At 50.0% G+C, this 26956-nt stretch overlaps 1 protein-coding gene across 1 annotated transcript in view; it reads left to right on the top strand.

Moving 5' to 3' along the window:
- Nucleotides 1–26956, top strand: part of STAG3 (STAG3 cohesin complex component) — a 2261782-nt gene that overhangs the window by 1287354 nt on the left and 947472 nt on the right. The gene's annotated exons all lie outside the window — the stretch shown is intronic.

The raw sequence follows: 26956 nt of genomic DNA, 5'->3' as shown, positions 1-26956 counted from the left end.
TATTCATGTTTTTGTTGATTTTCAGCAAGATTAAAGCTTCTCGTGCAACTTCTGCCAGAAGTTTTTTGTCGTCACTGTTTCATTTTTGTTGATCTACCATCACTTTTTGTGCTGTTTCTGATCTCTCTACTTCTTGATTTATTTTGGTTTGAAGGATGTTCATGAATGTTTCAATATTTAAAGCTTTGAATGCATCATCGCCATTAGTGTTTTGATCTTTATAGTTGTCATTTATATTTATTTATTTGAATTTATCAAGCGTACGGGCAGCCCAGAGGCATCAATGCGCTGGTCCAACCGAGAAAAGTAGTTACAGGGTGTGGCTACTAGTTACATGAGGGAATTGCTTGTGAGTGAGTACAGCAAAGATGGTGTTAACAGTAGGTACCGGAATTCTGTGCTAGGTTGTCAGACAGATGGGGTGGGTGGATCGTAAGTTCATGTGAAGACAAGGGTCTTGATTGCTTTCCGGAAGGCCGGGTGTGAGGTTATCCCTCTAAGTTGAGGTGGTAGAGCATTCCAATTGGCAGCCACAATAAATTGAAAGCCAGTTATGGCTCTCGCTATAGATGAGCAGTTTTCTTTGGAGAGGAAAGGTCTAGCCGCTCTGAGAAGCTTGGCGTGGTAGGCTGCTGCAGACGAGTTTGCGTTAACTTGTTTTTACATGGAGAGGTTGAAGTCAGGTATATGCCTAGTGTTTTGATGGTGTGGGAGAAGGGAATTCAAACATTGTCAATGATGAATGACCTGTAATTCCCGTCAAGTTTCTTTAAGGTTGCTGGGAAGCCGATTATGAGCAGTTCTCTTTTGTCCCCATTAAGACAGCCAGTTTTCTGCCATTCAAGTTTGGATGGTGGCGTAGATTGAGTTAATGGTTCTGGTCTCAGCTTCATAGTCACCTGAGAGTGGGATGAGCACCTGCGTATCATCCGCATAGTTTGTGTAAGTGATGCCTAGGGCATTGAGGATGAGGAGAGTCCTCTGACTATATTGTATAGAGTAGGGGATATGCATGACCCCTGCGGGACACGACATTTTAATATGTTGGGGAGTGCACACTTTAAGTCAGAGACGACCTTCATTGCTCTATCTTTGTCCAAGATCTTTAGTAAAAACCAAACTGTTGTGATGGGCATGTAGTTCCCAGGGTTAGTGGGGTCGAATGTGGGTTTCTTAAGGAGGGGGCAAAACCACGCTTCAGGCAGGGTGGAACATGCCCTGTGGTGAAGGAGACGTTGATGAAGGCAGTGAAAAAGGGGGCGAGGGTGGGAGCTCATTCTTTAATGAGCTTTGCAGGGCAGTTGTCCCCTTTACATTTTGATGGTTTGATCGAGCTCATAAGATCAATGACTTCTTTTTCTGTAATATCTTGGAAGGAGATGCCAATTCTCTGAATATGGCGAACATCTCTTTCGAGTCTGATTTTGCATAGCTATTATAACGTTGAAGGATGTAGCTTTAGCTTTGTTGACCGCCAGTTTGTAATCTTTGGCTAATTTGTTGAAATCTTGTTTCAGGGAGTCAGTGGGCTTGGATTCCCATCTAGTGAGCGCTTCTCCTTTCCTAGTGCGTAGCTAAATGAGTTCAGGGGTTTACCATGAGTTTGAGTGCTTCGTGCGCTTAGCTTTCCTAGAGGTGAGAGGGGCGCTGGGAGTTAACAGCTTGTGTGATGATGCCATTGAATGTTTGAACTAACGGCAACAGGGCTGCTGGAGAATGGAGGTTTGAGGGCAGGCACCAGGAGGTGGGGAGTAAGTCTCTCTTTTGTGAGCAAGCGGGAGCTTCTTGTAAGAGCAGGGGGGAGTGGAGATTGCTTTTGGGTGGCAGCCTTGGAAGTGCCAAGGTTGAAGTGGATAATTTGGTAGTCAGACCATGGTATACGGGAGTTGGAGTTAATGGTAAGGTCACAGATGTGGTGAGCTATCCAATCTAGGGTACGCCCTTTTCATTGGGTGGGAGCAATAATGACCTGTTTGAAGCCTAGGGTGGATAACGCTTTGTCTAAGGATTTGACTGCGGCATCATTAGCGTCGTTAAGGCAGAGGTTAAGGTCTCCCAAGAGAATGGACTGTGTGGTTTTCTTCAGGTTGTCGGATAGCAGGTGCATAAGCGAGGCTTGGAAGTCGTTGGTTGGTCCTGGGGGTCGATGTGTGATAGTGCAATTGGCTGAGATGCTAATTTTGAGGAGCCGTTGTTCACTTTGGTTGCTGATTTCACTGTCAACTTTTCTGATTGGGATGGATTCTTTAGATATAAGAGCCACTCCTCTTCCTTTGATTTGAGGGCTGGCTTGTCTGAATATTGGGTATCCAGGTTGGATTGTGAGGGTTAGAATTGGGCCTGCGGTTTCGTGAAGCCAGGTTTCACTGATGATCGGAAGGTCTAAGCTGTGGCAGTTGAGGATCTCATGAATGTCAAGTGCGTGTGCTACGAGTGATCGGGCATTAATAAGGGCGCAGCTGAGAGATGAGGTATGTGTGGTGCAGGGGTTGATGGTGTTCAGGGCGGCGGGTGAGGAGGCCTTAAGTGGGAGTCTATCCGACGGGTTTGGAATGGATGGTGTGGTGTTGGAGTGTCTGGTGGGTTTGGTTTTAACTTCTGTGGGCAAGGGGGGGGTGAGGTAGTAGTAGTAGAAGGCATGGGATTGTTTGGTGTGGCTCCCATTTGTGAGGAAGACCTGTTGTGGTGGTTTATGTCTAGAGTATGGTAAATTGGTGGTGTCTTTTTTTTTTGGGTGGCGTGGACAGGTAATGCAGGTGGGTCGACCAGAGTAAGGGAGGATAATCGTGGGCTAGTGTGGTGGTTGGAATCTAAGGTATTTGCTTGGTCGGTGTGGTCTGGAGTAGTGTTGGGCGGCTTGCAAGTGGATACAGTCTGTGCCATGGTATGTGCCGGATCAGTAGTAGGGGGGCGTAGTGGTGGGAACGGGGGTGATTTGGGTAGGAAGTTAGTAGGTGGGATATTGAAAGGGTTAGGGATTATAGTAGTCATTAAGGGATTGGCGGTGCTGAGGAGAATGCAAATCCTGGGACACTCTCATAGTTGTAGAGTCTGAGTTAGGGGCTATAATCAAAGGAGCGCTGAGGTGCGGCTGTGGTTAGATGTTAGTGGTACACAGGCGGAGTCTAGATGATGGCTGTAATGGATATGTTAGTACATTTTGAGGAATGGCGCCAGCGATATTCTTATGGCTGACATAATGGTTGCATTCAATTCCTGTGGGGTGTTATTAGGCTTTATGTCCATTGCTTTATATCTGTTATTTCTGTATTAAGAGGCTCTCTGTATCTTTGGAGTCTCTTTGCAGAATTGATGAATCAGAGGACAATTCTTCTGCACTCGTACTTGACTTTTCACCTAAATCACTGTTTTCATAATTGCTCGCAGTAGGAGTTAATCCTCTAGTCTTTTTTTTTTTATTTTCAAACTCACTTGTGAACACACAATGTTCAGTGAAGTATCAGAGTCCACTTTTCTCCGTTTATTTGACAGAATGTTACATTTGCTTTGTTTGCGTGAGATTTCATCCAGGTATAGAGTGGCTCAACTTTTTCACTCGATTGGCGCTGCATTTTGGATGATATTTCAGCTATATCAAGCAAGATTTTATCTGCAACAGCCAAGGAGTTGTGTCTAGATGATAAAGGTTCTTCGGTGACATCATCCTCATTTCGAATCACACATTGTGCTATCGTACTAATATGCAGATTAGGATTTTCTTGTGCCATCATCTTATTATTTAACACTTTTTCAGCTACGCCACCTTGATGGCTCCATGGCGCTGTGTTGCCTCTGTTAGCTTTGTATGTTGGGAATGTCGGAGTGTGTTTTTCATTAGGCCCATTCAATTGGATGCTACGCTCCCTTTCATGCTCCCTCTAGTCATGGAGCTTGCGACAGCAAGAGGGGAAAGTATTTGATGTCGATAGAGGTTTACAGCTCACAAGCAGTGTTCACCTCCGCTTCTCTATTCGCCAGACATCTGCAACGAATTTGGAGGTATAGGTGGCGGTATGGCCTTCAATGCCATCCACACCGGTAGGTACGCCCATTAACTAAGAATAAGCGGCCACGGTTTTGTTTCTGACCACGATATTCTCTGCTCCCGTGGACGCTTCATGTATAGGATTTTGAATTCATCTTTCTGTAGAGCCCCCCCCCAGAGCGGCACATGTAAAGTCAGAAGATTCAAAAAGGAACGTGCAAACTGCACTTACTTCTTTTTCTGCCTTGCCACTTCTGCCACACACGGTGCTCTGGATTCCACTTAAGTCGCTTGCAGAGCTCATTTGCCTCAGAGTCTCAAGTCTTGTTTGACGTCTAGTCTACAGGGGGAAATGTGTCATATCGTTCAAGTCAATTTCAAGTTCAGTAACCACTACTTTCATTTTCGTATTGGAAAGGGAGCACATCTCCCCATTAGATTCCATGTTCCCAGGTTACCCAGAGCACACAGGAAACACTCCAAGCACTCTGCAAACCTATATTTGCTAGAAATCCTGGGTGCTTTAGGTAGCTTTTTCATACCTTTAACATAGCTAAATTACATGATCTTTCCGACCAATCCAGGAGGTACTGACCCTAGAGACCTAATATCACGTCCATGTCATCCACTTTGGTGCTTGTCATTTCGGAAATGGGGTACTATGAGTGTGGGTCATCCAGGAAGAGCAAAGGCAGAATGCTCCACAACTGACAAGACAGCCCAGCGAGCAATGGCTCATAAACCAACCAGCTGTTCATCAGAGATGCTTACTTATCATTATGATGCCTTTTGCTCCATCCCTCAAAAGAAAAGACGACCCTGAAACTATTTACAAATCCTGGGCCGTTGGCTGCTTCGGCAATGGCACCAGAAACACATTCAGAACCCACTGTCTTTCCAATGCAGTCTGGAATTCTATGATGTCCAATTCCTGCACTCCCAAGAGCTCTGACTGGCGCCAAGCCACTAGCACTGGTCAGGTTGAATCAACACTCCACTTCACTCAAGACATGGCCTTCAACGTCAAGAGGACACTTGAAGTGGGTGACAAAGTGAACTCTGGAGTGAAGAAGTGATGTCCTTTGGTCAATGCAATCCATTGCTGATGAACAGGGCAATATCATCCCGTTTGGTATGGAGGCCTCATACAGCAGAAAGAGACTTCCCTTAATATGAGAGGAAGCTGGGACTTCTGAGTTAGATGCTGGTTTGCATAATGTGAGTTTGCTACGTCTCTCGAGCTTACCATAATACAGGAGAGCCCTTATGGTTGCCCAAAGGCTTCCTATTGGTTTATTGTGGCAAAGGTTGCAGAGTACCTGGGCTTAAGTGCTCCAAAAGATCTCTCATAGTGTATTCACTTTCAGACATCCTTGATAAAGGGCCTCTGAAAGAACTGGTGATATCTTTTAATGCAGCCCTAATAGATTTTTTTATGGAGCTGTCAGAGGTTCTCCACATTACCGGATGTCTACAAAGAAATGGTGAAGAAATATAGGTGACCTCCTTCGGACCAATAATTTCGTTCCCCACGACGGAGACTAAAACAGGCTCAAAGTCAGAAGTTTTCCTGACTCTTCTTCCTGTCAAGGATGGAAACAAAATGGATGCAGTGGTCAGGTAAAGGAGTGTCAAGAGGTGTGACTCCTCAAGCAGTCAACAAATTGTGCGCTAAGGCTAAATATTCACATATTTATTAGGTGGTGGTCTTTCAAGAAGCCACCCACATACCTGAGGCAATCTGTCAGGCTTTGTAGGCTTAATTTGATGCCATGGATTGTGTGGCAAGATCAATGGGCATTAGCTAGATGTCCAAGAGATTCTCCTGGTAGAAGACAACTGGATTTTTCACAAGATATCAGGGCTAAACTGATGGACAGTCAGCTACTAGATACTCTTGCCCTGCAATGGATGTGTTCTCTGCTGGAGAAAGTAGCCATAGTACTAGTTCCCACAGCTGAAAAAGGCCAACGGTGCGTGACGAACCAAGGTAGACTAGGGAGATGAGCCTGCTAAGCTTAACACCTCCTAGGAGACAGGGCAAGCCGGTTCCCACTGTGGGGTGGCCACCCAACACCTCTTTGAGGACAGCCAATCCATAAACAAGGATCTGTGTTTTCCTCATTTTTCTTTGGAAACTCAGTTTGTTGTTTATATGGAACTGCGTAATAACTTGCTACTTCCTACACTAATTGCTGGTATGGTTCCTAACCCTTCTAGGGCACCGTCTATACCTCAAAAGATGGAACAAAGAATAAACCGTCCTACCAGTTGCATGGAAGATAAAGATCCAATCGGCGATTCGACATGAGAGAAGAGTAGCCCACATAGCTGCAGAGGAGGAGAGACTTCTTCCTGGGAGGTGTGGCACAGAGAACCCAGTTCACGCCCAGCCTGGAGAGTAGAAGCTTGAGGAGAAAACCTGCATCAGCCTATTGGAATGCCAGCCGGGAGGAGCACTGCCCAGAGACAGAAGATATGTGGTTGCTCTGGGTAGGAAGGCAGAAAGGCCAAGCTAGACCCAAGGCAGGGTGAGAGACTGGAAACACTAGGCGGGGAGAGAGCAACAAAACCACAAGGTGGGCATTTTTCAAAAATACAATAAAGAGAATATTTAAAAAAAACAGAGTGCAGAGAGGTCCATGACCCCAAAGCGGAGTAAGGGAAATGAAACGCCAAAGGTGGGTTAAATAGAGAGATCCAAGGCAGGTTAAGAGAAGCGACCCCAATACTGGTTAAGTAAAACGAAACCCAAAGGCAAGGTAAGGACGAGAGAGGTCAGAGACGTCAAGGCAGAGTAAGAGAACCAAGACCCCAAAGCGGGGTGAGGGAAACCAATCCCCAATTGAGGGAGAAAGAAACCAGACCCCAAGGCTAGTGACAGAGACAAGACCCCAAGCTGAAGTAAGAGCAAACAAATCCTAGGACAGGGTGAGATAACTCAGACCCCAAGGTTGGATGAGAGTACGAGACCCCAAGGCGGGATGTGGGGAATCGGATCCCAAGTCGGAAAGAGAATTCCAACCCCAAGATAGGGTGAAAGAAACTGGGCCCAAAGGTGGGCTAAAAGATACCATACCCCATTCTGGGGTGTAAGACCTGAGGCTCCAGTGAGGGGGTAACACCAGGAGAATAAATCACTGGAGAGAGTACCACAAAGTTTCTTGGTGTGGAAACCAAGAAGAATACCTAGTGTAGACTTGGGATCCAGGCGGTTACCAACGGTAGAAGAAAATCAGAGACTAAGAAAGTGCCAAGGAGAAAGAGACTAAACGAAGACTGACTGGCAAACCCAAGAAAGGAAAACCTCAAGAGACATTTATTCTTTTACTTTGAACTGAACTAAGACAAGAAGCCTATTTGTTTTGATAAATGAACGTCAAGCTGGGAGCAGAAACCAGCCAAAACTATTTTAATTAAAATAAGAGCGTTAACATAAGAGCTCCAAATAGGTGCTTTGATTTGAGCGTCTGTAATGCTTTTCAATACAGATGACATATGAGGATGTATTTGTTTTGCTATGTGTCCAACCATTTAACACCCATCTCCAAGTCAAATCTGTTTTTCTTCCCATCTCCACCCAAAACACACCCCTTTTGCACTCTTTACCTGCATTTGTATTGGGTGCTGAATTTGGCAGCCATTTTTTCCACAATGGTGGCTGCCAGATTTTGTTTATAAAAAGGTATTTGACCTGATTGATGCTTTAAAAATATTTACTACAGTTTTTATGTTACATATTTTAATGTATTTTGTATTAAAATAAACAAGTTGCTGTTATAGTTACGTTTTGTTCTAAAATGCCTCTGAAAATGTCCATGTACTGATTTGTCGGGGTTGGTCTGGTTGTGTTAGTGTTGTCACTATGATTTTATTGGGTCTGCAGTATATGCTTTCTTTTGGCAAGGTAGCCATTTTCTTTCACTGAATCGAGGTGTACCTAGGACAGGGTGCCTGAACTTGAAGAACATCCGGTCCATGCCCTTTCATGCACACTAACCGTGTGCTCCCCCCGTCACAGAATCTCTTGTGGTTCACACAGTCTGCCGATTGACCTCGCTGGGTGATCAGGGCTGTGCGAGGAACACTGCTCTGTTTGCTTCACTTGGGTTGCCGAGCACACAGACGGGTTTATCAGCAGTCCGCAAGGCAAGCGGCCTGGTCAGCCCTTCCCCCCCTCAGACACGACATGTGTGATCTGCCAGATGTAAACTGGGGTGATCCGCAGCTCCGTGCAAGGTGGGCGTGACAGGCAAATTCAAGACAAATCGGGCGGCAGTTGCCACCGTTACAAAAGTCAGCGGACACCTTTGAGGAGGTTAATATATTGCTGGTGGAAAGTTCCACAGGGAATACGGCATAAAATATTGCAAACGTGACGTACTGGAAGACATGTGACACTATCTGCTTCTGCCCTGTGCTTGCTTCCTTGAATATTGTTGGATAAAGGACCAAGTGTGTATTTGTTTACGAGTATACATACAAAGAAGACTCATCCTAATAATTAAATGCTGAACATATTAGGAGAAACCCATCACAGGTTTAAGAAAGCTTTTGTCAAACTACTCTTAAATGGAGTTTGTGCTGTAAGGAACTCATGATGGCAACAGTAAAGACAGACACAAGTGATCACAGTTCACGGGTGTTTATTAAAATGTAAATGCAGGGTTGACAAACACCTAAATCTAAGATGGGAGCAAGCTTCGACCATCAAATGAAAAATAAGGCAGTCCTTGTGGTGTTGTCAAAAATAAAAAGGCCTATACTAAAAAAAAAAACCTATTGCCAATTTCTTAAAGCTAATTACAGAAACAGTGTGGGATAGGGTTTCAATAAAAAAGGAAGTGTTCCAACTAATAAGTCGGGATGTGATTGCCAGGGGTCTCCCGTCCCCATGTTTTCGGCACGGTACAGGCTGTCACCTTGGAGCACAGCAAATGCGCAAGCTTTCTCAGCTCAAGCCAACAGTTCTGTTCCAGCTATCGGGTACTTCGATGCTTACGTCTCTTCAATAAAAAGTCTCTTGCCTTCCAGGGCCTGATGTATTCAACAAACAAAGGTATTTTCCATGTGTATGTTTGGTAATTGCTTCACCCCTGGTTCCCCTCTTTTGGGTGCAGACCGCTCGCGAATCGTATTCAAGAAAATAAGTACACAGTTCTTTTCTCAATGAACTTTGGGTGATGACTTTCCACTTTTAAATAGTTTTTCAGGCTTCGCCCATTGAGTCTGCTTCCATCTGCAAGGTTCACTCTTGCCAACTTTTACCAAACAGTTAACTGTGAGTCTTTACACTTCACCCCTTCTCGTTAGCATCCCTCCGCCGGGTTTACTCTTGCCAACTTTTACTACACACAGTTCATATACTGATTCCACCATGCAGGATTAATTTCCCTTAGCTTCACAATCATCTGTCGGTCAAAGGCTTTCGGCGCTACAGAGGATTTTACAAGAACCCAGTAGGACCAATTTGCCCTCTCTACGCCTCTTCCCTGTGCCTTCTGGTGAATGTAAGTGTCCCCAGAAACGCACCCCCCTTAGTGAGAGGCAATAATGGGCACACCCCAGAAGGGGAATGAGGCCAGGACCAAGTGCGGGTGAGATCAAAAAGAACTTTATATAATTCAATATAGGGCATGCAAAGGACTCTGCAAACTCCGAGAGTGCTCTGTCTGATAATAGCAAAGACAGTCAGTTATATTACAAATACACGTCATACATGAGGTAAGCTATAGGGGCCAAAGACTCTTAGGGATTGGGTAGTGATGGCTAGGTGGTATACAATGTATACAGTTGCTCCTACAGGATTGGAGGACATTGGTGCTGCGCCACATGAGTTGGGAGGTCAGCTGGGCTCATCAGGGTGTAGCGCCGGGCCGGACATGCCTTGTAACAACGATTGATAACTAAACTAACATTTGCCCTTTTGGCCACACATTCCCACCCATTCGTCACACTTCATGTGTCCTGTTGATTTGCAACTCTTGTAAGCGCTGACCTTAGATCAATACATGGCCAGGAACATTAGTATGTGATCTGGAGTGTCTCAATATATCAGTTTGGGGGATAGCTCAGGTTCAAACAATCAGGTCTCATGGGCATGGTCAGTGGCATGGGCGGGGGTGCTTGACTAACCATCATTGGCAATTTCGGTGAGGGATGGTATTACGATCTGTTGGTAGACGTGTGGGTGCACCCCCTTTCTAGGGTCATTAACTCTGAGTCGATGGAGGTACTACTGGCCCGTGGGGGGCATGTGACTGGTGCCTGAAAGGCGGTGGGATTTAGGACCAGGTAGCTCGTAAGTCATGGAGTCAGGCTGTGGCGGCCTCTGACACGGGGGGAGGGTGGCGGATGCTTGAAACGGGTCCAGCAGGATCGGGAGGTAAGGCAGGGCTGTGCTGTTTGAACACTGTCTATCTCGAGAGGGCCTGGGCAGTAGGAGGGGGAAATGGCCTTGCAGCTCCTTGCGTGCCATCTTGCACGAGGCGGTTTACTGTCGTATGGATGAGGGGCGACTAATAACACATGGGGTTTCTAAAAGCACTCATATGTATTTGCATTAACATGGGAAACTAGCTGGGATCATACTTTTTTACATAGCATTTCACATCTACAGTTGACATACGAACATGAGGTAGTGTCAGGCAGGTGTGTATAAAGAGTGCAACACAGGTTATTGTTCATGGCACATATTACATAAATGGTTTCTACACGTTGGAAAGGTTTTTGGGGTGGGTATGTGTGCGAGGCGCCACGACGTCTATAGTTGGGGGGGGGGGGGGGGGGGGGGAGGGAAGGGGCTTGGTGCAGGGGTCAGGGTCTGCAGGGTTTGGGCTGGTCTCAGTTACATCCTAATGTTCCTGTTCATGGCTGGGGCAATGATGTACTGCAGAAGGTTAACAGCTACAGTGTTTTATTTTGTTGTTTGCTCGCGTCTGGTGACTCGTGAGAACGAGTCCTCAGCGGATCTGCCATGCAGTGGGAGGTGGGGAAAGTGTGGGCCTCTGTGAGCGCGGTCAGGTGGGGGTCACTCTGCAGCGTTCAGTGTCTCTGCCTTGGGTTAGAAATGCACATTTCTAGCAAGATGGGGATGGCTTAATACAAGATGGCGTCTATGCTCTGCCACATAATGTGGCGGTGTAGCCCCACGTGTCGGCCTGCAGCCGCCCAGCCACCTGGGCCCGGGGGGCTGCCGACGAATCATGGGTCTTAACTAGGGTGGGCCATGTAGTGGGAGGGGGGGTCCTATTGACCTACCCTTCCCTACACTGGTTATGGCAGTCACGTCGTGCCGGACTCCTCTGTTGCTGGTTTTGCACCTCTGTTCTCAATAGTTCCTTTAAACCTTTCAAAGTTCAAATTAGCCACTTGCTACTTTTCGTTTAACATGGTCCGGTTTCTTATCAACTCTCCCCTTGACTCACCGCCTGTGATGAACCGCCTGGCTTCCCTTCCCTTCGCTTTGGAGTCAAGGTTGGTACCTCCGAGACAAGCGTCTCTCCCCAGCTTGGTAATCAGCAGAGGCAGGTCTTTTGTACCAATGACGTCTGCTGCAACACACGCTGGCCTTTGTTCGCGGTCTTAGGTTTCTGTCTGCTGAGGTTTCACAGGCTTTGATCGGAAAGTGCAAGATCACTTCTCTCCTTGTTGCCCTCATGGTATTCGCCGTTTTTCGCCTCCTCTTGAACTGCCGTACTGAGTTATCTCTCACTTTGTGCGGTCTGCCTTGCTCTTCTTGTGCTCCACCTTTTATCCCTGTGGGGAAAGGAAAGAGCCGTCAGATGTGTGTGATTTGGGTCAATTGCCTGACTCTGCTTGGCCCTTGGGTTGGGACGTGGCAGGTAAACTGCTTTAGAATTAGTCTGTGGTCTTTCGTGGTGTATGAAAGTGCTTGTGTTGGAAAAGAGGGGGGTAGAGTATCTTGAGTGTCCTACATGGTATGATGGGAAAAAGGTATTATCCATGAAATGTTGTAAAAGTTCTAATATTTTTATACTAAAGACAACAATAAACAAAAACAAAACAAAAAAAAAGGTATTATAAGACGGGGGGGTTGGTTGGATAACTCGGAAGGAGGAGATGGATAGGGTTTGTGGAATGCAAGAAAATTACCAGAGTTTTTATCATGACCTGGACAGGGGGGATTGTGGGACTGATAGTGTTTTAATGCAATATACTGGGGTTTCAGATAAGAATAATCATAGGAACGAGAGGAAGAAGGGTTGGGAGTATTAGGGTACAAAACTGGAAAACAGGGATTCTGTGAGATGTTTTTTTCGAGTCTTATGGGGTCCGTGCTCGTAGTTGGTTCACTAGAGGTGTAAGGGTGGTTTGATTTTATTAAGGGAGCTTCTTCGGGTGTAAGGGATGTAGATGCGGAATACCCAAAGAAAATCTCAGGGACTTCCTTCTCCTCTCTGTCTTCATGATGTAGTACTGCGTCCCACCTAGGGCATTTCCCCGGGTGTTAGGCAGAATCCTGTGCAGTTCCCTTAGGGAGCACTACAGAAGATTCGGACTACAGGTATCCGTCTGTACCACAAAGATTTAGTTGGTAGCTGTGGCTGAGCAGTCAGACTTATCTCAAGAGGGAGATGAGCAGTATTCAGGGTTTACACAATAGGCCTAAAATACCATGGCACAAGGAAAAACTGCTTTGTATTAAAAAGTAGGTATATATTTATTTTATACACTTCTAGTAAAACACATTTATCACAGTAATCAAGCAAGTTAAAATAAGTCAAAGCAAAATATACACACTCCCTAGATAAATTGTAGACCAAGTGAGCCAGATGAAAACTGAGCAAAACATCAGTGAAAACCACACCCAAGGGATACTCTAGCAATTTCTCACAAGGGAGGGAAAACACAGGTCATATAGAAATAGCTTCTTACACACCCTAGCAACACTTCCCATAGGTTTGTGAACCGGATTAAGCAAGACAGTGCATCAGTATAGAAAATACTTAAATGAAAACTGAGCAAAATGGCATTTCACAAGGTTTAGAAAGGGGAAGGAAAGCATAGTTATAAGAAGGTGCACCAACACAGTTCTAGTTGAGAAGCAATCTAAAGAAGGCAGTTCTAACAAATGTAGCCAGAGTCAGTAGGCCTGTGCTAGAGTCAGTGGTACCGGGCAAGAGCCCAGGAGCAAAATGTTCTTGTAGCTGCAGTCAAGTCTTTGGTTAACGATTTTGAAAAGGTGGATGCAGAAGGTGAAAGACAATGTTGAGAGAGGGGCGGCCAACCCAACAGGTAGGTAAAGGATTTAAAACACCTTTAGTGCTACCGCGAAGAAAGGGCGGCCTGGTGGAACAATGTACCTTTTAAAATGAAGTGGCTCCTGCGGTGGCGGTTGTTCCTGGTAGTTCCTGCAGTTCGGGGGATCCATCAGAGGAAGAAAGGCTCTCACCATGGAGGAAGGTTCGAGTTACTGCACTACCCAGGGATGAAACCAGCCGCGGTTCTGCCCGACGAATAAAAAGTACGCTCCTTTAAATCGTGGTCCGGGTGGACTGGTGCCTGGCTATCTGGCCTCCGAGTACAGGGTACTGGTGATTCTCCAGCATGGGGTCTGGCATGGATTCACATGCTCATGAATATTCCCAGTCGTCAGGCTGGGAATCCTCGCTAAAGAAAAAATCAGTATGAGTTTTGTTTCTGATCTGTCTTTCGTAGTAGTAACCTATCACTGATCTCTGCGTCATACTGACCACAGCCAATGACTGCCCTCTACCTAAGCCCCGCCTCTGGCAGCCATCTTCAGATTTTTACCGCACGTTCAAGTGTTGGGATCCTCGTGCTATTGCTCTCGAGCGTTAGTGCTACTTTTCACGTTTTTTCTCAGAAAAATTGCTCTTTTTTTCGGTCAAAAGAGCCTCAAGCTCCACCGTTTCTTCATCCGATCAACGGGGACCTGTGTCGGATTCGTCTATGCCCCTCAAGGGTGAAGATTTCGTCGAGCCACGCTTTTGAAGGACTCCAGAAGTTTCTCAGGCCCATCTCGGACATGGCCCAGGAGAAGGGAAGCTCGACGCCCGGAAAGCTGTTCAGGGTCTGCCCTGGATGCCAGCTTCAGAATGTCTTTGAGGACGAACACTCCCTTTGCCTTTACTGCCTACATGAGGACAAGACTCACGTGGAGAAGGACTGTGCGTTTTGCGGCAATATGTCGGAGCGGACCATGTAGGACCGCCATCAACGTCTCGCCAACTGGCTGGAAGGAAAGAGCCCGTCAGGCGAGAAGAAGTCCGAGCGGTCTTCTAAGACCTTTGAGGGCGCCCCGGCAACGGGGGTCCAACAGAAGTCCAAGCACCGCGAGTCCGCTGGCACCGGGAGCGCCGAACGGTCGGGCTCTACGGGCACCAGGCAGGGCGCATCCTCCCCGGCGCCATCAACCACGAGCCAACGCTCTGGCTTGGGTAAGAGGAAGGCCGAGCACCCGGCGAAGCTCCTGGAGAGACCCCGGTCGAGCTCGAAGGCCCCATCGGAGGGGGAGCGAGGCGGTGACCCTCCCCCCAAGGAGAAGGCGGTGAGTGCACCTAAGGTGGTGAAAGCCTTAATCCATCCGGCCAAGGCCTCTATCGAGAGAGTCGCGGCGGCCCTGGCTCAGCCTGTGGAGGCTACACCAGTGGTGGCGACCTCGGGGCCCAGAGTCTCCATGCCACCGCGGAGGGAGTCCTCTTTCATGCCCATCTACAGGACCCCCGTGAAACCTCCGACGGAAAAGAAAAAGGGGGGGCAGGAGGTCGTCGTGGATTCGGCCTCAACCTCTGAGGAAGAGCTGATCGAAGTCTTAAGCCACGGCTTTGGCGTGGAAGAAGACCAGCCGGTCGGGAGGGACCCCGACGTAGGAGACGACGAGAACGTCGAGGGTGCCGACGGGGCTCCTGACCGCCCGTCGGACTCCCCTCAACCAGTGCCGCAAGACAACTCGGCGGCCATTTTGTTGGCTATACAGTCCTTATGCTCGGAGATAAGGACGAGACTGCCGTTACCACCAACGGAGGAACTGCTCCCGACGGGGGACCCGGAGCCAGGCCCTTCTGGGAGCCCTCCCCCTAAGAGAAGAAGGATTCATCCTCCACCTCCTTTTCAGCCATCGTGCCCTGTTCAGCCCTCCTCCCCGTCACGTGGGGATGAAACGGGGACTGACACTGCCGCGACGGGTACAGACAACGAGGTTTACGACGAGGATCTCCCGTCGTCACCTCCCACCCGGTCTTCCCCGCCCGACGAGATTGGATCGATTCACTCCATGATCGCCAGAACATCCGAGCTTTCCCAGCTCTGCCCGGAAGAGAAGAAGGAAGGAAGGTTTCCTTTATCAACAGCGCGAGGCCAAGAGGAAGACGGTCCTCGCTGTACCTCTACTGGACGATATTTGGGATGAGGGCCTCGCCCTCCTCAAGAACCCATCCACGACGCCGGCTAGAAGGGATCGGTACGAGAAGAAGTACCGGGTCCCGGACGTGGCCCCCTTGTGCCTTTGGGCACAGCCGACCCCGGACTCGGTCGTCTCCGCGGCGGCCAGGAAGAAAGCGGGGTGGGGGGCACGGCCTCTACGTCGACCTCCCTGCCGGACGGCGAGGGAAAGAAATTAGACACGATGGGACGCAGAGTCATCTCGTCGGCAGCGACGATTAAGCCGGCCAACGCCTTGGCTATCGTAGCCCGCTACGACAGGGAGTTGTGGTACAAACTGGCCCCCTTGCTGGACTTCCTACCAGACGACAAGAGGGCGGAAGCCCTAGAGATCTTGCAGGAGAGGTGGCGTCAGACCACGCCATTACGATTGTGACGGACATCGCTGACACTGGATTTCGCCAATTGGGCAACGGCGTGTGCCTTAGGCGGCGTGGATGGCTCAAGGCTACTGACTTCCGTCAGGACGTGCAGACCAGAGTCTTGGACATGCCGTTCGACGGAAACAACCTGTTTGGGAAAACGGTGGACGATTCCCTTCAAGACATCATGGCGGACACGGAGACGGCCCGGGCTCTTGGTGTTCTCCAGCAACGGCGGCCGCCCCTTCGGAGTGGCGGAGGCAAACAGGATGCCTCCAAAGGTTCCAGCGGCGGATTTTCCACCTACCGTCAAGCGGCCCGTTCGTCGTCACAGGAAGCTTACAGGGGACGAGACAAGTCAGGCGGACCCCGCCGTCGTCTCCAAGGAGGACAAGGCGGCAAAGCCTCGTCGAAGCAGGACTGAACCGGCCGTGGGGTCGGGCCCCCACCGAAGCACCCCGGTGGGAGGCCGGCTGGCGAGCTTCGTCAGCGTGTGGGAGTCCATCTCCACCGACCGTTGGGTGCTGGACGCCCTAGCTCAGGGTCACGCGCTCGAGTTTCTAAAGAGGTGCCCGCGCGTCCCCCCTGTGGCCAGGAAAGAACATCACGTCCCTCAACTTCTCTTGGAGGTAAAGGCGATGCTCAAGAAGGGCGCCATCGAGCTCGTCCCAAAAAGGCTTTGGGGCTCCGGAGTTTACTCAAGATACTTCCTCGTGAAGAAGAAGACGGGAGGATGGCGTCCCATCCTGGACCTACGACGACTGAACAAATTCATCAAGGCACCGAAGTTCCGGATGGTCACCCTCTAACACGTCCTGGGTCAACTGGAGGAGGGCGATTTCCTGTCGTCGTTGGATTTGGAGGATGCCTACTTCCATATTCCCATCCTAAAGGGGCACCGAAAGTTTCTCAGGTTCGTGGTCCAAGGGCGTCACTACCAGTTCAGAGCCCTTCCCTTCGGATTGAGGTCGGCACCCAGGGTGTTCACCAAGTGCCTCGCACCGGTGGCAGCGCAGCTGCGCCGAGAGGGGATCCAAGTCTACCCCTACCTGGACGACTGGCTCATCCGAGCAAAGACAAAGGAGCTCGCCGTGGAGCACACGGCAAGGACCTTCTGTCATGATCACTGCTTCCAAGGAGCCAGGACCAACCCAACGTCCTTGGAAGCAGGCCCCTAACCCTAATCCTAGGCACCAGCCGGTCCCCACTGGGACCTTTTGGACCGTGTCCTGGCGCCGGTGGCACCAGGCTCATCAGAATCATCGGTCCCGGCACTGGAAGCGCCGGGCTCATAATATGTGTGCAGATGCTTGGGTGGACTTACCTGCAGCAGACCATGCTGCTTACTTACCAGCCACTTAGAAGTCCTCTGTGAACAGGAACTACTTTCTTACCTGGGTGGGGCAAGCTCCACTCCCTGGATTCAGCACTGGAAAGCTTCTGGAACTGGAACTCTTTTCTTACCTAGGCGGGGCCGTGGAGGAAGACGCCTCATCACTCCAAGGCTATTTAAACCACACCCGATAGACGAAATGTGCTTCGCGTTATTCTGCATCTGCAGCAGAACGCTCACCGAGTCTGTTCCAGCCTTTCTTCTTACGATCCTGAATCTGCAAGAATCATACTCACCATTCCGGCATCCTGAATCTGCAAGAAGCATACTCGCCATTCCTGCATCCAGTCGACAGCAGCACCTGCAGAGACAAGAAACAGCAGGTTAGCAAGGCAGCCTTAACTCGCAGTGCTACTCACCTGATCCATCGGCTGAGGTCATTTTCGGCACGCTGCACCTCTGCCTGCGAAGACAAAAGCATTGTCACTACTTACCGGCACTCCACGAATTCTGGAGTTCTTCACACTGCATCGCCGCCTGCGGAGATAAAAGCATTGTATCTACTTACGGACATTCCGCGGACTCCGGCGCTGCAACGCAACTTCTGAAAGACAAAAGAAGAGACATTAGACAGGTATTTACTTACGCCCATCGCGCTCTTCGCAATAGAACGCCTGCAATACTCTGGTGTCTCTTCAGCACGAACTACGCTGCAAGGGAAAAGACAGTTAGAGCGCTTGCATTTATTCACGCATTTCCAGGCGCTTCACTCCATCTTCCTCAAGAATCCTGCAAGACAAAAGGGAGAAAAGCATTATACGAAGTCCTGTTCAATGTTAACGTGCCTTGCACCTAAAGACTATAAAGACTAAGAAGGTGTCTGGAAACTCACCGCTCGTGCAGTTAACAACGGTAACGGTCTTCTGAGTCCAAGAGGCCTATGTTTCACCAGTGAAGGAACTGGCAACAGCGCCCTGCACCAGACGCAGATGGAGAGCCCAGCATTCACCTATCTAAGGTTAGCACGTTGACCTGGGGGCTCTACAGAGAGGAAGAGGGACATTGAACAACCCAGACCATTAACCCCTATATTCTTTCACCTGCAGAAACCTCACCCTACGAGTTCGACACACAGTGCGAAGAGGTTCGACCCCAGAAGCCCATCGGGTTCTGCACATCACATTTCGAGTCACAGACACCTTCCTGCCAAGATCAGCGCCTCCGTGGGAATCAGGTGAGCGTTACACCGTCCAACTACTCACAGACCTGGGATTCTCCATAAATTACGCCAAGTCCCACCTGATGCCCGTGCAAGACGCACTGTTTCTGGGAGCGAAGCTCGACACAGTGTTGGTTCTGGCCTCTCCGCCTGAGGAAAGGACGAGGGCCATCTTGGGCAAGGTGCAGCGGATGCTGGTTGCGGACGCGGCCAGGGTGAGGTCCATCAAGTCCCTCCTCGGAATGATGTCTTCTTGCATTTATCTCATCCACCTGTGCAGGCTCCGGATGCGCCTGTTGCAGGAGTTCCTGGACGCGCGCTGGATCCAGACGACGGGCAGCTTCGAGGAGAGGATCACACTCGACGAGAGTTTCCGATGAGCGATCCGGTGGCGGGCATGGACTTCCAGACCCCGGGCCACCAGGAGACCGTGACCACGGATGCCTCCCTGGAAGGGTGGGGAGCGCACACCGAAAATCTGCACGCGAGAGGCCTTTGGCTCCCGGCGGAGAAGTCCCGCCATATCAACGTCCTGGAGCTCTGTGCAGTGTTTTGGGCCCTCAGGTCCTTTCTTCCGTCCCTCAAGGGCAAGGTGGTGAGGATCTTCACCGACAACACCACCACCATGTTCTACATCAGGAAGCAGGGCGGAACCAGGTCCCCAGACCTGTCCAAGGAGGCGCAGGATCTGTGGCATTGGGCCGTCGCCCAAGGGATGTTTCTGGTGCCGTTTCATCTGGCAGGGATAAAAAAACACCATTGCCGACTTGCTCAGCAGAGAGCTGCGCTCATGCCACGAGTGGGAACTACGACAGGATCTAGTGGACCGCCTCTTCCGACGGTGGGGCACACCCCAGATCGATCTGTTTGCGACGGCGACAAACTCCAAGTGCCGGAGGTTCGCCAGCAGGTTTCCCCAGCCGAGGAGCATGGGCGATGCTTTCTCGTTCCCCTGGGAGGGCCTGTTTCTACACGCGTTCCCTCCATTGCCATTGCTGATCCGGCTCATCAACCAGCTCAAGAGGTCACGGTGCAGGATGATCCTCGTCGCACCTGCGTGGCCGAGGCAGATATGGTTCCCGGACCTTCTGGACTTGTCAGCGTCCCCGTCAATCAAGCTGCCAGTGGACGCGGATCTTCTCTCCAGGGAAGGAGGCGCCATCCTCCATCACGACCCGAAGTCGCTGAACTTGCAGGCCTGGCTCCTGCAGCGTTAGAGTTTGGAGGATACGACAAACCGGCCGACTGCAGAGAGGTTCTTGCAAAGGCCAGGGCGTCCTCAACTCTTAAATGCTATGGACACAAATGGAAGAGGTTCTCTGTCTGGTGCCACGCACAGAAGATTAACCCTCTACGGATTACGGCTACCCAGGTACTGCCGTACCTTCTGACGCTGGCCAAGGCTGGACTGGCGCACGCGTCCATCAAGATTCGTCTTGCTGCGATCTCCCGATACACCAGAACCACGGGGCGGACGTCTTTGTGGTCTCATCGTCTGGTGAAAGAATTCATGAAGGGACTGTTCAGATCGTTCCCGCCGGTGAAGGCTCCGGCCCCGGCGTGGGAGCTCAACGTGGTGCTGACCAAGCTCATGGGACCTCCGTTCGAGCCTCTTCACTCGGCTCCGTTGAAGTTCTTGTCGTGGAAAACAGTGTTTCTTGTGGCCATCACCTCTGCACGAAGAGTGGGAGAGATCCAGGCCCTTTCCTGCAAGCCCCCGTACTTGACTTTTCACGACACGAGGGTAGTGCTCAGGACGCACCCCTCCTTCATACCCAAGGTGCCGTCGGACTTCCACCTCAACGAACCCTTGGTGTTGCCTGTTTTCTTCCTGTCGCCTTCGTCGCCGGCCGAAAGGACTTTGCACTCGCTGGATGTGGCTAGAGCGCTGAAGTTTTACGTGGACCGCACAAAGTGTTTTCGGAAGACGTCACAACATTTTGTGAACTTTGGACCTGTCAATCAGGGGAAGGCTCTCTCAAAGGCCTCCATTTCCAGATGGCTCTCTGGCTGTATCATGTACTGTCATCGGTTGGCAATCCGACCGCTGCCTGGCCGTCCGAGAGCCCATTCCACCAGAGCGATCGCAGCTACCACGGCGGTCCTATCTGGTGTGCCCTTGCTGGACATCTGCAGGGCTGCTACGTGTAGGTCGACGCACACCTTCATGAAATTCTACTGCGTCGATCGGGATTCCAGGGAGGAGTCCAGGGTCGGCCAAGCAGTGCTGCGCAATCTGTTCGCCTAAGGTGAGCCTGGTGAGGAGGTAAGAATTGCTTAATGTTGAGTTTGATGTAATGCTTAATGTTGAGCCTTTGCCACCTCCCGTAGTTGTGCATGTGTGTACTGCTATGTATTCTTTATTCATGAGCATGTGAATCCATGCCAGACCCCATGCTGGAGAAGGAACACGTTACTTACCTGTAACTGTTGTTCTCCAGCATGGGTCTGGCATGGATTCACATGCGAACCCTCCCGCCTACCCCTCTGCGGCTCTTCACTTGGTCATACTGCCACTTCACGTGCTACCAAATCTGAAGATGGCTGCCAGAGGCGGGGCTTAGGTAGAGGGCAGTCATTGGCTGTGGTCAGTATGACGCAGAGATCAGTGATTGGTTACTACTACGAAAGACAGATCAGAAACGAAACTGATACTGATTTTTTCTTTACCGAGGATTCCCAGCCTGACGACAGGGAATATTCATGAGCATGTGAATCCATGCCAGACCCATGCTGGAGAACAACAGTTACAGGTAAGTAACTTGTTCCTTCAACAAAGGCAGGTCCAGGAAGGCGATTGGCAAACTGGTTGGCCCCACCAGCTCAAGGGAAGAAGGCTCTTTTAGATGAAGATCTTCTCTCGTCGTGTGGAGAAAAGTGGTGAGACGCGCATCTGGGCTTCGTTGCAGGGGCCTTTGGCTTCTCTCCTCTTCAGCTTCTTAGTTCCAGTGGCGACGTCTTGCTCTTCCAGTCTTCAGGACCCTGCTTTTATGCAAAAAGAGCCCCATTCATCCAGCCTAGCTGTCACTCGTAACAGTGGAGTGGTCATCCTTGGGGGGAGACCCTCCAGCATATCAGGATAGAGTGCGACATGGGTTGCTGAGGCAACCCTTTCCAGGGGTCCTACTCCCCCTCCCGCACAATGGACCCACCCCAGACTTAGTGGCGCCGAAAGGAGGGCTTCTTGGCAGAAGCCCGCCAAAAGGACGAACAAAGGATCCCCGACCTGGGTTAGGGGTTTAGAGAAAGACGAGAAAGAATTTATATTAACTTTCTGGCAAATAAAACCTGCCGGAGTAAAGTTAATATAAGAATAAACTGGTGGTATGTTAGAGGCTGTCAGAAAATGTGGTAGCCTCGAACAATGGGAAAATCCCATAGGGAAATATTTGCGTTTGAATATTTACGGTAGTAACCACTGCCACCAGCCAGAAACTTTTGAGAGAGGTACGGTATCCTCTCGAAAATGAACATAAGGGAAAAACTATTCACCCTTGCCAGTACCTCCATAGTAAGATGGGTTGTACTGGTTTAGTTCATAAAAATTGACTAATAGTCAATTGGGACTTTACATGCCCTGGGAGACAGTAGTCAGTCCCAGGGTATGGAGTCTGTTTGGGGGTCGCTACGACACCGCTGTGGCACTTCACGGGGGGGTGCTGTGGAACACACGTGAATAAAGATGGTTCCTATGGAGTTGAGAAAAACCCCACAGACATTAAACACAAAAATAGCCTAGAACACACATAGCAAAAATGCCTAAGAGTGAGAAAAAGAGTCAGGAGAAAAGAAACAAACCCTTCAAATCCAGCAAAGCTGCTGGGGGACTCTATAGGTAAGGGAAATTAGCCATAGAATGAGAATTCTCCATAACACCTAGCATAACCCCTCGTTCCCCTACCAAGATAATCCTCCCTCACTCGTCCACCCCCAGGGTTGGGATCTGAGAGCGCCAGCCCTCCCAGGCCACCTGAATAAGGGATTCCCAAGTCTTACTCTGGAGAATACCCTCAGGTTTCTCACAGTGCTCAGTTTAGTGTTAAGTTGTTTTCATTCTGGTGCTCCTTCTCTCCCTTTTAGTTTGTTTTTCCGTCTTTTTCTTGTGTTCCTTGTGTACTCACCTTGTATTTGCAAGTGACTCCTATATGAATCGCAATTAATAAGCGCTGTGAAAGTGTTTGTGGAATGTAAAGTTTTGTGGGATTGGGTTGCTGTGTCTTCTTCAATGAAAGCTGTTGCTTACATCTAGTATAATGAATAATTTGACAGTGACACTAAAACTAAGTAGAGATGGAGTATTTACCTTTAGAAAAAGTAAACCGGTTTGTCGGAATTCTCATTGCTTAAATATGTTTTCTAACTAATTGTATAATTGACCAAGAGGATAGCAGATTTCTAGTGGAAGAATAGTATCTCAATAGAATCAATGACATGCACTATGCCCTTTAAGTAGAACCCATTTTATAATCAAATAATGGCACTATTATGTTTCAGTGATGCAACGTTCAACACTGTTTAAATTAGGTTTTGCTTTAAATTCCTTTATTTCATGTTTTTGTTGTTGCATTAACTGTACTGCTTCAGGCATTGAGCTTAAACTGATAAATAGAAACATGTTGCTATATATATATATATATATTTCGAAGGGATTGGTTCCTCTGACTTATTCCACATCTATGACAGGTAATCACCACAGCTGTGCTGCTTTGGAAAATTTTCTGCGTCGATGTCGATACGCTGTCCTCGAGAGCCTCCGTCGAGCCGACGTCACCGGATGTTATAAGTAGGACGCACAATGCCCGTAGCCTCAGTTCTGTTTTTTTCAGCAAACGTGTTTGCTTCGGAGATCTCGGCGTGCCTCGGGTCTTCTGTGTTGTTCCATCGGTTCTTCATACCCATTTGTTTGTGAAGATTTCTGATGTCTTCGTTGTCTTCTACCCCGCGGCCAGGTTTCAAGAAGTGTCGGGACTGCGGTTCCAAGATGTTGCTGACAGACCCGCACGACGCCTGCCTCTGGTGCCTCAGTGAGGACCACGCCACGGACGATTGTGACAAGTGCCAGTCCTTGACATCGAAGGTCTTGCGGGAGCGTAAGAAGAAGCTTTCTGTCAGGGTGTCCAAACCCCGAAAGTCGAAATCCACTGAGCTTTCGACCGACGAGTCGAGGGGCGACTCTCCGCATCGTCGGCGTAAATCCAGGGGGGTCTTGGTCCCAGAGTGGGTCCCGCCATTCCACTGCCTCTTCGAGGCACTCACGGAAGCGCCGTTACCAGTCGCCTTCCCCGTCCTCTTCTGAGGACTCTGCCCATCAGCGGGTTGCTTGTCCCAACAAGCATTCCTCTCCTGTGGAATGGGATTCATTTCGTAAGGAGATGATGGCCATTTTTTCAGTCGCAGGGCTACGTTCCATCCGTGCCGTCGAAAGACGCCGGCAGGGAACGTGCTAGAGCCACCATTCGCACACCTTCGGGCTTGAGCCGTCAGCATGATCACCGGGAACCTTCGAGGTCCCGGTCGGACAAGGTGGATCGCTCTAGCCATGCCCGCTCCAGGTCCCGGTCCTCGACGCCCTGGAGACCGGTGGAGCCTGTGAGGTCTTCGAAGAAGACTTCGGCACCGAGGCCCTCGAAGGACTCTCTCGAGGCTCCGCCTTCAAGGAAGCCATCAACGCTATTGTCACCAAGGCCACCGAAGGACACGCTCAGGGCACCACCCTCGAGGCCTGTGTCGAAGCCATCGTCGCCACGCTCGACGATGATTCCGTCGACGGCTTTCGAGGAGGCTTTATCGGAGGTGCCCCAGAGACCAGTGGAAACCCAGGGGAAGGCTCTGGCCAAGTCGAAAAACGTGGTTGCGCCTTTTTCTGTGCCCTCATCCAGGGATTTATTCCAGCCTCTTGATTATATTTCTGAGGTGGATGAATGGTCTGCGGAAGGTTTGGTTCCTGATGAGGTTCCTGACGACCTCTTATCTGGTCATAGCCAGTTGGAAGACCTGCGTCAGTCTTTGCACGACGCCAGTGGTCTGGACACCTCTCCAGAGGTTGAGTTTGGTAGGCCTGAGCCTGGCACGCACGCCGTGTCTTCGTACCGGCGGCTCATGTCGAGGGTGACCGAGTACTTGGGGTGGTCTGCGCCACCAGTGGATTTTCTGCAGGCTGCCCTGACAGATATCCTTGACCAAGGTCTGCCCACTGACCCGGTTCTGCCATTTCATATGGCCTTGCAAAGAAGGGTGGCAGCTGCTTGGACTGCTCCGGAGAGTCTCCCGGCAGTGAGCAAGTCTTTGCCGAATAAATACCGTCCAGATAGTAGCGACCCCTGCTACTTGACCACGCACCCCACTCAGGAGAGTTTGGGAGAGCAGGCGGCTACGGCCCCAGCAAAGCAGGCGTCGTACCCTACGATCCCTCCTGATAGGGATGACAAGCGTTTTGATGGCTGGGCGAAGAAAGTGTTTTCTTCAGGGGCTATGGCTTTACAGGCAGCCAACTCCGTGTGTGCCTTAGCACGTTTCACTCAAACTCTGTGGAATTGACTCTTTGGCGGCTGAACATATTCCTGAAGGGGAGGAACGGGATGGCTTTCTTGCTCTTGTTCAGGATGGCAAGGATGCCATGTGTGAATCCGTTCAGTCGGGTCTGGACATGGCAGATTGTGTCAGCTGTTCCATGGCGGCGAGCACCGTAATGCGCAGATTTGCGTGGTTGCGGAAGTCAGATTTGCTCCTGATGTACAAGCCCGGCTTCTCAACATGCCCTTTGATGGTGAACATCTTTTTGGCAGCAAGGCTGACGAGAGCCTTGAGAGGTTGCCGACCTCCAAAGCTGCAACAAAGTCGTTGAGCGCTGCAGTTCGCCAACCTCTGCCTTTTCGTCCTAGGCGGCAGCGATGGAGGGGAGGTTCCTTTCGATACTACTCTTCCTTTGGTAGGTCGGGAGGGGCTGCAAGTCAAAGGGGCCACCGTAGGGGTACCAGAGGTGGAAAACAAGGTACTTGAGGCAGTTGCCTCTTTACCCTCGGGCAATGCCGCAACCGCTTCGGCTCAGTCAAGAGGCCATTTCCCATGGTACGCCGGTTGGGGGATGGCTAGCACAGCATCTTGTAGAATGGCGTACCATTACTTCAGATGTGTGGGTTCTGGAGATCATAGCCCATGGCTACTGTCTTCTTTTCCGGCAGAGGCCTCACGACAATCCACCAAGGAATGTCTTTGAAGAGTCCGGATCCGCTCCTTGTGCAGGAAATCAAATCCCTGCTGGAGAAAGGCGCCATAGAACTGGTGCCTGTAGCGGAGAGGAACAAGGATGGCATTCCCCTTATTTTTTGACCCTGAAGAAAGACTGGGGATTGAGACCCATCATGGATTTGCGCGGTTTGAACAAGCTCCTCAGGAAGGACAAATTCAAGATGGTTACTCTCTCTCTCAAGTCCTCCAGGCCCTTTAACTTCTGGACTGGTTGGTGTCTCTCGACCTCAAGGACGCTTATTTCATTTGTGCCGATTCATCCAAAGCACAAGAAGTACCTGAGGTCGCGACTCGCATTTTCAGTTTCGGGTCCTGCCGTTCGGATTGACCTCCGCCCGAGGGCCTTCACCAAGCTCATGGTGGTGGTGGCAGCGTATCTCAGGAAAGGGGGGATTCAAGTCTACCCCTACTTGGACGATTGGTTGATCAGGGCGCGCTCTCCCGAGCAAGTCCTGGATCATCTGTCAGTCACCTGTGTCTCTCCCTTCACAAGCTGGGCTTCTCCCACAAGTGTATCTCTTCACCACCAGTGTCAACCGGAAGTGCGAAAGATTCTGCTCGCAGGAATTTCCTCCAAGAGGAGCCAAAGGGGACGCGTTCGTAGTGGAGTGGTCCTTCCCACTGCTGTACGCGTTTCCTCCGGTCCCTGATATTCCGCAAGTGCTACAGAGGTTACGAAGGTTCGGTTTCCGGATGATCCTCTTTACTCCGGCATGGGCCAGGAGAACGTGGTACCCGGACCTTCTAGACATGTCCATCTGCCCTCCACGCCGTCTTCCCTACCGAGACAATCTGCTCTCACAGGAGGGGGGTCAGGTTCTCCATCTAGAGGTCAAGTCCCTCAACCTTCATGCTGGGCTTCTGAAAGGTTGGACCTCCCTGACGACGTGATGGAGGTGTTGCTTTCGGCCAGAAGGCCCGCAACAAAGTCCCTGTACCGTTGCCGTTGTAGAAAGTTCTGCGACTGGTGCAGGGTTAAGAATGTGGATCCTTTTTCATGTGCCATTCCTGTGGTTCTGTCTTTTTTGCTCTCGTTAGCCCACAAGGGCCTGCAAGTGGAAACCATTAAAGGTTACCTGGCGGCGCTGTCCATATTTAAGTGCTTGTCTGAGTGTTCTTATTTTAAGATTCCTTTGATTTCTCAGTTTCTCAAAGGGCTCACTAATGTGTTCCCACCGTCAACTTTCCAGGTGCCCGGTTGGGATTTGAATCTGGTTCTAAAATTCCTAATGGGTGCTCCTTTTGAACCTTTACATTCTTGTCCTTTGAGACTGCTGACCTTGAAAACTTTACTTTTAGTTGCGGTCCCTTCCGCTTGCAGAGTGAGTTGCAGGCACTTTCCGTTAAGCCACCCTTCACGGTGTTCCATAAGGACAGGGTTG

Source organism: Ambystoma mexicanum, chromosome 1p, assembly GCF_040938575.1.
Source record: "Ambystoma mexicanum isolate Mex_15411 chromosome 1p, UKY_AmexF1_1, whole genome shotgun sequence".
NCBI lineage: Eukaryota > Metazoa > Chordata > Amphibia > Caudata > Ambystomatidae > Ambystoma > Ambystoma mexicanum.
This window is presented reverse-complemented; position numbering and strand designations above follow the sequence as displayed.